This window comes from Puma concolor, chromosome E1 (assembly GCF_028749965.1).
Source record: "Puma concolor isolate L17-30 chromosome E1, mPumCon1.1.hap2, whole genome shotgun sequence".
Lineage (NCBI taxonomy): Eukaryota > Metazoa > Chordata > Mammalia > Carnivora > Felidae > Puma > Puma concolor.
Window position 1 is genome coordinate 46546638 of NC_141680.1, and position 11918 is coordinate 46558555.

At 54.8% G+C, this 11918-nt stretch overlaps 1 long non-coding RNA gene across 1 annotated transcript; it reads left to right on the forward strand.

Moving 5' to 3' along the window:
• Positions 1 to 8463: 8463 nt before the first annotated feature.
• LOC147574453 (uncharacterized) lies at positions 8464 to 11243 on the forward strand. The gene is made up of 2 exons (XR_015243735.1): positions 8464 to 8798; positions 9146 to 11243. It is a non-coding gene; the product is annotated as an uncharacterized LOC147574453 (long non-coding RNA).
• The last annotated feature ends 675 nt before the right edge of the window (positions 11244 to 11918 follow it).

Sequence of the window (11918 nt, forward strand, 5' to 3'; positions counted from 1 at the left end):
TGTTTCCCCTAATGTCAACATCTTCCATTACCATAGGACATTTGTCACAAGTAAGAAATGACATTGGCATTTAAATTCCAGACTTTATTTGGATTTTACCAGTTTTTCCATTAATGTCTTTTTTTTTCTGTCCTGGAAGCCAATCTTGGATCCCACATTAAATTTAACCATGGTTTAGTTTTGTGGTTTTTGCAGAAGTCCTCAAGGATGTGGCAGAAAACTACTGAGGAAGTAAGACGGGAGGTGAGAGAGGCTTTTAGGAAAATGGTGGTATAATTTCCATACAGTAAAATTCAGCCTGTGTAGGTTGCGAGTTTTGATAAATGCACACGGTCAGATAATCACCACCACAATCATGATATAGAACATTTCCGTCACCCTCCCCAGAATCCCCACCTGCCCCTCAATAGTCAACCCTTCCCCTATCTTCAACCCAGACAACGGCTGATCCTTCCCTAAAGTTATGCCTTTTCCAGAAAGTCATATAAATAGAATCAAATGATATGTAATTTTTGGAGTCTAGCTTCTTTCACTTAGTAAAATGCACTTGAGATTCCACCACATTTCATCACTTCATTTCTTCTAATTGCTGAGTAAGCACTCCATTGTCTGGCTATGCCAATTTATTTATCCATTTACTAGTTGAAAGGCACGGTGGGGGAGGTTCCAGGTTTTGATGATTGCCAATAGCTTCTCTATAAACATCCACACGTAGGTTTTTGCATGTACATGGTTTCCATTTTTCTCGGCAAATACTTATGAGTAGGATTGCTGGGTTGCATGGCACGTATCTGTTTAACTGCGTAAGAAATAGACCAATTGTTTTCAGAAGTGGCTGTACCAGTCTGCATTCCCAACAGGCACCGCATGCCTGTTCCAGGTGCTTTGTTCAGCCACAACTTGGTATTGTCAGGTTATTATCATTGTTGTCGTTATTTTGGCCACTCTTTGTGGTGTGAGTTTCAGAGTTTTCCCCCCTTCTTCCTATGTCTCCTGCACACCTCACTCCCAACTTTGGGCACCAGTGAGGGGTGAGGAGAGGGTGCGGTCACAATTAGGAGAAACACAAGGACTGGCTTTCAGGATCCCCTGGACACTAGAAACTTTGAGACTGCAGTTTTTAAGAAGGGATGACCGTCAGCGAGTGTGTGGTGAAGAATGAGGGCAAGGGCAAAGGCTGGAGGGGCACTAGGGCAGGCCTGGCAGTGAAGGGCCTGGGGACGTCAATCCAGAGTGGCCTGTCCAGTTGGGGCTTGTTGATAGTGGGAAAGGGCCTGTTGGGGCCCAGGAGGAGGTCCCGCTGCCTCAGCGTCTTCCCTCCTTTCCAGGGCATCCAGCCCTTTCCAGCAGAGGAAATCGCAATCTCCTGGGGGCCCCCACAGGCTTGAAGGGTGGGGAGGGAGCCTGGGAACCAGAAGCCTGGCTAGGGGCCCAGGTGTGTGACACCTGAATCTTGGGGAGGGTGGCTGAAGAGGTAAGAGGCCAGGTCCCTGGAGCCTCTGGGACAACTGAGGACAGGGAGGGGCAGCTCGAGTTTCATCACTGCTTGATGTGTGACCAGGGCACCGACCAGGCAGCAGAATGCCAGGCCCTGGCCCCCTGCGGGGTGATACCTTTCACCAAAAAACCACAGTCCTCTCCTTGCTCCGTAGGGACTGCGCTGGCCCAGGCTTTGGGTCCTTTGCTTAGAATTAAAAGGACCCAGATTTTCATTAGGCCCCGGGACGGGAGCCTGGAGGGTTAGTTTTGCAGAGGGTATGTGCCGTGTGTCCATCCATCCCCCTGTGTCGTGTGATTCCGCGGCACACGTAGCGTCACAGCAGGCCCAGGAGCCTCCAAACAGTTTCTTACAGTTTATTAGCTTGTATGATCTTGGACAGGTAACTTAGCCTCTTTGGGTCTTGGTTTCCCTGATTTTTGACTCAAAGTTTTGGTCTCGGGTGATTTCCAAATTTCACTGAACATCAGCATCACCGGGATTTATTTTATAAGCTACTGATTCCTGGGCCCCACGCACAGACCTACTGAATCAGCATCGGTGGACTTGAGGCCCTGGCATCTGGGTGTTTAACAAGCTCCTCAGGCGGGGTTTTGTGTGGCCGGCGGGGCACTGACGACAGCTGGAGAAGTACAACCCCGAAGTTCAAAAAACCGAGTCTGAGGCAGCCTCTGGCGGAAGTTAGAGACTTGGTCCAGGGAGGTGGGAGGAGCCAGAGTAGGGGAGCCAATCAGTGGCCAGAAAGGGGGAGGAGCCAGAGGGGAGAACCAATCAGGAGAAGCAAATGCAATGAGCCTGGTATGCATGTTGCGAGAGGGGAATGAAGACTTTGGACCAGAAGAGAGCTGGGCTTGCGGGTGGGGAAGAAACGTCTCTGAGGTGAGAAGCCAAAGTACTTTGGCTACTGCTGCCTGGGCGCAGCTGCTAACACCATGAGGCAGCTGGAAGGGCATAACCTTTGGGGTTCAGGAGGAGAATGGTGGGGCAAAGGATGGGAGAGGGGGCATCTATGGATGGGAGTGGGGGCTTGGAGACTCGGAGCGGATCCAGCAGAAGCTGCCTCCACCTGGAAGGACATCATAAGCCCCGAAGTCCCTGACTAGCTCCTGGGAAATAAATGGCCACCTGGACCCTCGCCATTCCACGCCCACTGTCCCGGACTCGGCTTGGAAGATCAGAGTCCCGGTCTGTTGCTTCCTACCTTGGTGACCTTGAACAAATCCCTCCACCTTCCTGACTCTGTTGTCTTATCTGTAAAATGGGGATAATAATTACGCCTGCCCTGCCCCTCACGGCATTACCGTGGGCATCACCTAAAATGAGGGAGGTGACAGGGCTCTGCCACGTGCAGTGTGCTGTGAAGTCAGTGGGAGCAGGTCCTAATGGGGCCCCAGGAAGGAGGGGATTGACCTCCCTCCTCGGCCTCAAGGTTGGAGTGTCCGCTTAAAACCACCCAGGCCAGGGGCGCCTGGGTGGCGCAGTCGGTTAAGCGTCCGACTTCAGCCAGGTCACGATCTCGCGGTCCGTGAGTTCGAGCCCCGCGTCAGGCTCTGGGCTGATGGCTCAGAGCCTGGAGCCTGTTTCCGATTCTGTGTCTCCCTCTCTCTCTGCCCCTCCCCCGTTCATGCTCTGTCTCTCTCTGTCCCAAAAATAAATAAACGTTGAAATAAAACCACCCAGGCCACTCTCCTTTGAGCTTGTTACATACTCACAGTCCCCTCTCTGATGCCCTACCTCACTTCCAGAGCTAACAACTATTACATGACTTTGATGTGATCCTTCTGCCCTTAAAATTCTTTTCACACATACGCATGGGCTCGTGGAAAATATATAATAGCATTTTGCGAGTGAGTGTGTGGGCGCGTGATACATACAAGGTATCAAGTAACATATCATTTAGCAAAATATTTTTTTAAACTCAGGATTTTGTGTTTCAGATCTAATTAGGTCGTCCCTTTTATCCACCCTGTAGTTTTCCACCGCGGGTTGCCCCCACGTCCCTGTTTTGCCCGATGTCAATATTATTGCAGAGTTTCTGTGTGCCTTTTGTGTCCCAAGGTACGTGGCCGGGCTGCCTTCAGCCACAAGCCCAGCAGGGTCGGTAAGAGGCCAGAGGCCGCGGAGGAAGCCTGAGGGTGAGTTGTTACCTCTGAGCTTGGAGAAGGTTCGTGTCTGCCTCGCTCTGCTGGTGCATCCACAGCCAGTGGGAAGGAGAGAGCGAGGGAGAGAAGGGGAGAGAGAAAACGAGAGAGAGAGGGAGGGAGAGAATCTATATGAGTGCCACCTTGAGCTGACCTCACACCTCTGTCCAGGAAAAGGAAAGAAAGGGGTGGAATCACCTCATTCCAGGGAAGGGAGCTGAGGTCCCTGGTGCCAGAGTCTGCCTGGCACTGGATGGCTGTCCTCCAGTGGTAGTGGCGTTGCTGTGCACCCCCCAGTCCCTTCAGATAAAGGTCAAGGACCTTTGTCCACAACCGAGACAGGCTATGTAATTTGTAAGGCCTAGTATAAAACAAAAATGCAGGGCACTTGCTTAAAAAGTGTGAAGACGAGGGCGCCTAGGTGGCTCAGTTGGTTGAGCGTCCGACTTGGGCTCAGGTCATGATCTCACGGTCCGTGAGTTCGAGCCCCACGTCGGGCTCTGTGCTGACAGCTCGGAGCCTGGGGCCTGCTTCGGATTCTGTGTCTCCCTCTCTCTCTGCCCCTCCCCTGCTCACACTCTGTCTCTGCCTCTCAAAAATTACATAAAAATGTTAAAAAAAAAAAAAAGCGTGAAGACTGTGCTTCCAAGGTGGGTCCTATGTGACTGCACGCGTGTCACACCCGTGGAGCTGGCATTGCCTGAAACTGCCACCAGAGGAGTCTGGTTCTGGTGTGGAGGCGTGTGCCAAGCTCTGCCGAGGACACTGCTGTCCTTTTCGAAGAGCTCGGGGTCTTTGAGTCCTATCACACTGAACCGTGACTGTCAAAGCACTGCCAAACAGATAGGTCCCCAAACAAATGGGCCACCCATCCGTAATGACAGAGGTTGCCGCCCCCAGGGGCTGCAGAACCAGCAGGGAAGTCAGGAGGCCCAGGTACAGAGCCTCCCTCCACTGCTGCCGAGCTAAATGCCCAGGAGTTTTTTGTTGAGCTGCTCTGTGCCTCAGTTTCCTTATCTGTGATAAGGCGCCTGCTTCACAAGATTGCTTTGAAGATTAACCCTGAAATTCTAGGGGGAGGCTTAGAACAGTGGCAGGCATTGGGTGAGTGCTTCGTCGGTGGTCGATGTGCTTTCCTGGAAAAATGGAATTGAGGTTGAGGTGGGCAATGGGGGGAGCACTGGTACCAGGGTTCGGGGCTCTGGGGTCTGACACCAGCTCCGCTGCCGACCACCTCTTGACCAGAGGCAGGCCACTCTCCATTGAGTCAACTTCTAAAATCCAAAACCCAAGGGATGTGTGTCTATAGGGGGGCAGATGACTCGTCCCTTCCAGCTTTATAATTCTGTTTCCATCCAAGGGAGTCTGCCCATCCTTCTCATTGGTCTATGCAATTTTTTTTCTGAGTTTCAGAAAGTTCTTATCTGACTGCAAATCGTCCTGTTTGAGTTAAAGTCGTTTCTCCGTGTTCTGCCCTTTGCGTGAAAACAACTGGCCAATGACCCATTTTATAGACGAGAACTGAGGCACAGGAGCCATCCGCCCTCCAGAAGGAACAATCACGGTCCCTGTCTTTGATTTCTCGTCTCACCGGTCCTTCACTGTACCCCCTTCCCCCCGGAATCTCCACCTCGTCTCTCATTTAGAGACCCACACGTGTCACTCCTGCGAGCCAGGCACTGAGCTGCGACATCCTTCACGTCCCTCTCTCCCTGTTCGGTCCCTCGCCTGTAGGGAAGCAGATCGTGTTGCTGTGTTTACAGCTGGAGAAACTGGCTCCTGGAGCCCAGGCTGGGAGGGGTCTTTGCAGGTGACTTAGAAGACCCCCCCCCCAGGCTGTGGTCCCGAGCCCCCAACCCTACGGAGCCCAGCTTTTCCTGGAGACAGGGCCCCCTACCCACCGCCCCCCCACCCCCGCCATGCCCAGCACTTACCGGCCGCTCTTCCCGCAGCTGGCATGATGGATGTTGCTGCTGGGCATCTAGCCCCCCGGGCACACACGGTTCTGGGCATGCTGGCCGCTGCTCCAGTCCCCTTGCTGTCCCCCGCCCCCGGGAAGACCCACGAGAATGCAGACAAGTGTGAGTGACCTTGGCAGGAGGCGGTCCTCAATGCCGTGCCCTTCCCAGCAGACCAGGTGAGGGCCCTGGGCGGCTCCAACTCGATTACAGCACAGTTTCAATATTTATTGCGGGATTGTTCAATGTCCTTCTCCCCATTAAAATACACCCCTTGGGACAGGGCAGAGGCCACGGCTTGTGCGTTGGTGCGTGCCCAGAGCCCACATGCTGCCTGGCACAGGCTGGCTCTCAGCGGGTGTTCATGGGTGGGCACATGGATCCCCTGTGATTTCCTTAAAGGGAGCCTCCGGCAAATGTGGGCTTTTTACTCTTCTTAACGATTTCCCGTTAACACTCAAATTAATGAATTTGTGCGTCTTTCGCAAAATCGCTACGAACTTGCACTGATATAGAAAAGCACTGTTTTATGTATCACATTGTGAGGATTCGTTCATCCGGTCACTGTGCACTGAGCACCTACTAAGGGCCGATCCAGGGCCCTGGTGACAGAGCAGGAATGTAGCCAATGTCCCTGCCCTCATGGAGGTGCCCTCCCTCCCCAGGGGGCAAAGCACAGCTCACAGCCGCCGAGCAGTGTTGGGCCATGTTTTATGCTGTGGAGAAAAAGGAAGCAGGGAGAGGATGGAAACGGGTGGGTGTGTGGGATGCTGTTTTAGACCGAAGGGCCCCCAAAGCCCCGCAGAAGAGCTGGTATTTGAATAGAAGCTGCCACTGAGAGTGAATCGAGGGACCTGGGGCATCTCGGGGGTCGGGGGGGGGGGGGAGCTGGATTCAGAAAGATTTCCTTGAAGTCTCAGGCCCCTTGATGAGCCAGGCGGGGGACACACTGTGCTTGCCCTCAGAGTGAATTAAAAACTCATCCGGCTCAGAGCCCGGGCCAGAGTCGTCTGGGCAGCGGTGGCCTCTTTCAAAGAAAAGCGTTTACCAGGAAAGAGAGCAGCACAGCATCCTGATGAGGGCCCGAGGCTTTCGAATTCTGGCCCGAAACGTGTTGAAATCCCAGCTCGGGCAGGATTAAGGTTCATCTCTTCATCACCCTGTGCCTCGGTTTCTTCATCCCTAAGGGGGATAACAACAGGGCCTCCCCCATGAGGCTGCTGTAATGATTCCAAGGAATGATCTGTGTGGAGTGTCGAGCACAGTGCCTGGCGTGGAGGAAGAGTTGGAGGAATGGTGGCCTGTACCACTCTTCTCGTTCTCTTGGCTCCGGCGGGGCCGGGGGGGGGGGGGGGGTCGCTCTTTGCTTCTCACTCATTCATTCCGCGGTTATTCCCCCCGCTTGTTGCCGTGAACTAGATCCTAGGGTACCCAGAGGAGAAGCACCAAGCTGTCCAGAGGTGGGGTGGAGAGAGCACCCAACCAGCGTTAGCCTAGCATTCCCACCCTTGCGAACTTGGCCACGTTGCTTTATCGCTGGGCCTTAGTTTCCCCAACTATCGGTGGAGGGCCCAGCTTCGCGCTCACTGCGTGGTCAGTGCTAAGGGTGCCACCTGCCAGGACCCACCCACCTTCCCTGAGACCCCTCACGGGGACGCGGAGGGAGCAGCCTGAAGGCAGGGCAGAGGGTCTAAACATAGCTTCATGGGGAAGAGGCACGTGCAGGGTCCTCAGAAGCCTTGGCAGGCATCAAAGGTGGCAGGGGGGAGTGGGGGGTGCTCCTGAAGGAGGAGGCTTCTTGGGAAGTACTCCAGAGGGGTCAGGTTGAAGGTGAAGGCAGAGGAGGGGGCCTCCAGGAGGAGGGGCTCGTCGCCTTCCCTCCCCAGCCCACTCTCGCTTCTAGTTCTGGGAGTAATTTTATTTGGGGGCCACCGTTCCTTATGCACGCCCTCTCCTCCTGTCCAGCCCCTTTCTCCTCGGAGTGCCTTGGGCCCTGGTGCCGCTCCTCTTGAATTCCTTCTTCTTCCTCCCACATCAAAACTGACCTATCTAGTGTGCACGTTTTCCCTCAGGGCTGTGGGAAGCTAGGTTCTAAATAGTGTTAATTCGTGCACTCGAAAAGCTTTTAGGGGCACCTGGGCGGCTCAGTCGGTTAAGTGTCTCACTTCGGCTCAGATCACGATTTCGCGGTTCGTCAGTTCGAGCCCCGCGTCGGGCTCTTGCTGACAGCTCGGAGCCTGGAGCCTGCCTCGGATTCTGTGTCTCCCTCTCTCTCTGCCCCTCCCCTGCTTGTGCTCTGTCTCTCTCTCAAAAATAAAATAAAACATTAAAAAAAAGAAAAGAAAAGAAAAGAAGCTTTTCATGAGTTCTGTGCCGGGAACTATTCGGGCACTGGTGATATAATAGTGAACAAAACAAATTCCGGACCTCTTGGAGCCTGCATTCTAGAAAGTGAAGGGACAGGAATGATTTAGAGCAGCCACTCGTTCACACGCAAATTCTCCTCCGGCTGATCTGAGGTGGGGCCTCTGATTCTAGCCAGTGTTGCCCAAGGGTTCCTGCGCTATCCCTCACAGGGGCATTAAAGTCTGAAAGAGATCTTCCTGAGATGGAATGACATCCAAAGGAATGGCTATCTAATAGTGGAGTCCTGGGTTGTGTAAGTGGTGGTGGGCGGGGGTTTGTGGGGTAGCAGGGCCATTGGACTGGCCTCACGGGTGGCTGCCTCCTCTGTGTTTAAGGCTTTTCAGCTGCGGCTTTTTAGCTCCCCACTGCTCCTGCTCTGCTGGCCTGTGGATGAGAACATCTGGAAGGGATTCCCTGGAACTGGAGGGAATTTCCAGGCAAATGAGACTCCGTTAGCCCAGCCGGGAACACCCACCCCTGCCATCTGCTCCAGACGATAGTACAGATCTGTGTGAGAGGAACCTGGCACTTTCCAGCTCCTCGAAAGGAACCCTCGTGTCCTGCCCTGGGCACGTCAAGACACTACCCCCGCTGCTGCTGCTGGCCTGTGGGGGCCCCGGTCCCTGAGGGCATGAAGCCAGTCCCCTCGCTTTTTCCCTTTCTCTGCAGGGAGGTGAGATGCCTTGGGATTCCACAGATGCTCTGAGGGCCTTTGCAAGGACAGTGATGCCGGAAGAGGCTGCCTTGGTTGTCAGGAGCGGCGCCATCAGCCCAGAATCTTCTCATCCACATTAGGTAACACCTATGCGACACCTGTGTGACATCTTAATAATACCCGTTTCTGTGTACTGATGGCCCTGGGTACTGGGGGCTTTGCAGCTGGACCTCACTTGACCTGCCAGAAATTCCATGAAGCCGTTCTATTCTCACCTTCTTACAGGCAGGGGCGTGGCAGCTCAGAGAGGTCAGGTGACCCTCAGGAAGTGGCAGACCCAGAATTTGAATCCGGTCACCAAAGCCCAGTGTTAAGCCCCAGTCCTACCGCTTCCCTACACAGCCTGAGAGTGGGCACTGGCCCAGAGAGACAGCAGAGCTGGTCGGAAACTTGTTCAGCTGAAAGTCTTGCCACCTCTCTCTTCCAGCCTCACAGGAAGCTCCTTGCCCGGGGCCCTCGGGTGGGCCTACCCAGCCACATCGTCACACACAGCCGCAGAAGACCGGGAAGTAGTTATTGACGAGGATGATGAACGATTGTCATCAAGTCTGGGAGTTCCTCGGCACCAAGGACGGGTCTCCTATTGTGACATCCTCCTTAACAGCAAATGCCAGAGCGGAACGGAACGCCTGATCCCAAACCAGGAGGCCCAGGTTCCCACTCCGCAGCTCCCAGGGTGCTCCTGGGAACGGCTTGCCCAGTCACGGGGCAGCAGGGTGGGAAAGCCAGGGCTTGGGGTCTGCTCTTGTGGAGGGGTGGCTGAGCCTACAGCATCTGTCCCCTCCATCCCAAGTCCCACCACCATCTGGGCATATGGGTGGCAGCGGAGGGGGGGCGGTTGTCAACGGGTGCTGATGCTGTTGTTACCCCCTTGTTATTCTGTTACCCTTCTACGAGCACCGTCTTCTCACAGCGTGGGTGCCCCTGGCCCGGAGCCCCTCGCAGAGTTGGCCGCTGGACTAGCAAGTTCTGATTGGAGAGCTTGTGCCAGGCACAGCGAAATCGAGCCCCTGCCCCTCCCAGCTGGCCAGGCCGGGACTGCAAGACTAAACAGGCAACACAATAGCTCTGTCTTCACCTGCCTGCTGCCCTCTTTGCTGTGCCCTCGGCTTTAAACCCGAGCTGGGCAGGTGTGATCAGGGAGAGAGGGCCCCTTGACCACGATTGGCCAAGAGATTAAGGGCCCCTGAGGAAGGGCCTTTGTTTCTGTATTTTGGTTTCACAGTTTGGGGAGATTGGAGATAGCGTGCATTCCCCTGGGTAGGCGGGCTGTGAAAGGTTCTAGAAAAGCCAGTCAGTGGGGCTTCTGCTGGGAGAAGTGGGAGGACAAACATTGTCACTTTAAGGGCTGTACCACTTCCCCTCTAGAGGAGGAAAAAGAAGACAGGTTTGACTCCCACCCGAGGATGAGGCCACAGCCCAACTAGGACAATGGGGCAGGCAGGGAGCAAGGTCTCGGGATGCTAGGGGACAGGTTCTGCAGCGGACTGGCTGTGCATCTCCAGGCCGTGGGACACCTCTCTGGGCCCTGGATCCCAGCAGGAAGAAGGAGGGAGTGATTTTAGAAGATGACCGTGTACAGTGTTGGTGAGAGAGACAAGAAGGAGCGGGGAGGTGGCTATAGGTTGGAGGGGAGAAGGAAGGGGGACTGGAAAGCAGGCCGTGGGAGACCCAAGTGGCTGTGTTCAGAGGCTGAGGCCTCCTTCCTCTGGCCTCCACAGCTGTCTCCCCCGCTCCTTCCTCCTACTCTGGGTGCTGCTTTTCGTGGGACCCGTGCTGAGTTGGCAAGAGGGTTCACAAGCTTTGAGGTGTGGGTCCTGAGCCAACCACAGTGAAATGCACCCCACAGGCCTCCAAGGGCCCATCCCCCTCCCTGCCCCTCCAGCACTGCCTCACCCCCCAGGGCGGGGGGCACTCAGCCTCCATCTGCGGGGGCGACTGCGTCTGGCCCTGCTCCCTTGCTGAGGCTTTGGGGGGTCCGTAGACTCAGCACTGGGTCACCCTTTCTCTCGTTGGCCTTACTGGAAATCATCCTTCACTCCGGGCCCTGTTCCAGGTGGGGGTTTGGATCCCAGATCTACAGCCTTTAGACCTATATCCTCCTTCTGCCCGGGGTCCCAGGTCCCATAATAATAGCGCCTCCCTCCTGGGGCTCTCGGAGGATGAAATGAATAACCAGAGCTCTCGGCAAAACACAGACGCCAGGAGCTCCGTGACTCTTAGGTTGCTTCTCCCTCACCTTTAGCTTCCTTGGGTCGGGGAGCTCAATGGACTTTTTACCAAGGCCTTGGCCAGGCAGCCCCAGGCGAGGGGGAGGGGCGCCTGGGTGGCTCAGTCAGTTGAGCATCTGACTTGGGCTAAGGCCATGATCTCATGGTCCGTGGATTCGAGCTTCACATCGGGCTCTGTGCTGACAGCTCAGAGCCTGGAGCCTCCTTCAAGCTCTGTGTCTCCCTCTCTCTCTCAAAAATGAATAAACATGAAGAAAAAATTAAAAATAAAATGAAGGCGAGGGGGTAACAGGAGCTGTCGTTGATTGAGTGCTTTCGGAGGACCAGACCCTTGGCCTGGAAAGTTGTGACTTTCACTTCAACCCTGCAAAGAGGGCTTTATTATCTGTTTCAGAGATGAGGAAACAGAAGTTCTTGCTGCTTCCGTGCCCTGTCCGGGGCCCGCCGCTAGTGAGTTGTGGAGTCTGGATTCGAATCCGGCCCCCGTTTCCAAGCTGCTTGGGCTGTCTCTACCATCTCATTCCTCGAGACAAAGAGTCACTCAGGGGACAGGTGGCCGAAGGCTGATGGGACCGGGTGAGGAGCGCCAGTTCTAGAAGCAAAGTACCCCAAGTGTCAAGGCCAGGGCAGCGAGGTACGCTCCAGCGAACACAGAGACCAAGAGCAAGGCAAACGGGGGGGAGACGTGAGCCCTGGCAGATGGGAAGGCCGGCAGGCAGAGACGTGCAAAGCGGTACCCCACAACCTGCAGGGGGATGCTGGAGATGCCCAGGCTGCGGTGGCTGGTGGGTCGTGTGGGGAGGGGAGCTTATGCAATTCCCTTCAGACAACGCACTTGCCCCAGTCTGACAGTGGCCGACAGAACAACTATTTATAAAAACCCAATGCAGAGGCACGACTGGCCAACATTCCAGGGAGCCCCCAATCTCCCTCATATTTCCAAAGCAAGCTATTTCTCCCAGAATCCCA